Genomic DNA, 677 nt, shown 5'->3' on the forward strand with positions numbered 1-677 from the left:
CAAGATTAATTAGGTTAGGTTATTGTTCAATGCATATTTCGATGGTTGGAAGGATGGGCAGAGGGATAGAGGCACGTATCAAGCTTGCTAGCAACCTGCCTATCTATCTATCTATCTATCTATCTATCTATCTATCTATCTATCTATCTATCTCTCTCTCTCTCTCTCTCTCTCTATATATATATATATATATATATATATATATATATATATATATATATATATATATAGATATGCAGGGCAGGGAATCATCAATTAGTAATAAAATTAATAATTAACAATTCTGCCGGGTATGGTGTATCTGCTTGACTTTGGTGGTGTCAAAGGATCAGCCAAACCCAGCGAGAATTGAACTAGCAACTGCCATGTGTATCACTGTCTTGGCTGCCACCGCCACCACCACCGCCACCATCCCCGCCGCCATCCCCGCTGCCGTCATCCCAGCCTCCGCCAAACTGATCCCAAACTCCGCCGGAGTAGAGAGGCATGTTATTGAGGAGACAGTAAGGGCAACGAAATCTCTTCTCTATTGTTTTTTGTTCTGTGTGTATCAAAAATATCGCTATCAATCTGGAGTAATAATTTGTAGTTTTGAAATCAGTAGTTCTTTGACTGCTATTTCTGAATTCTCAGTATGTTGGAGAAGCAGGTTACTGTCAATCCCTATATATTTATGA

The sequence above is a fragment of the Octopus bimaculoides genome, chromosome 2 (assembly GCF_046866305.1).
Source record: "Octopus bimaculoides isolate indiv1 chromosome 2, ASM4686630v1, whole genome shotgun sequence".
Classification (NCBI taxonomy): Eukaryota; Metazoa; Mollusca; class Cephalopoda; order Octopoda; family Octopodidae; genus Octopus; species Octopus bimaculoides.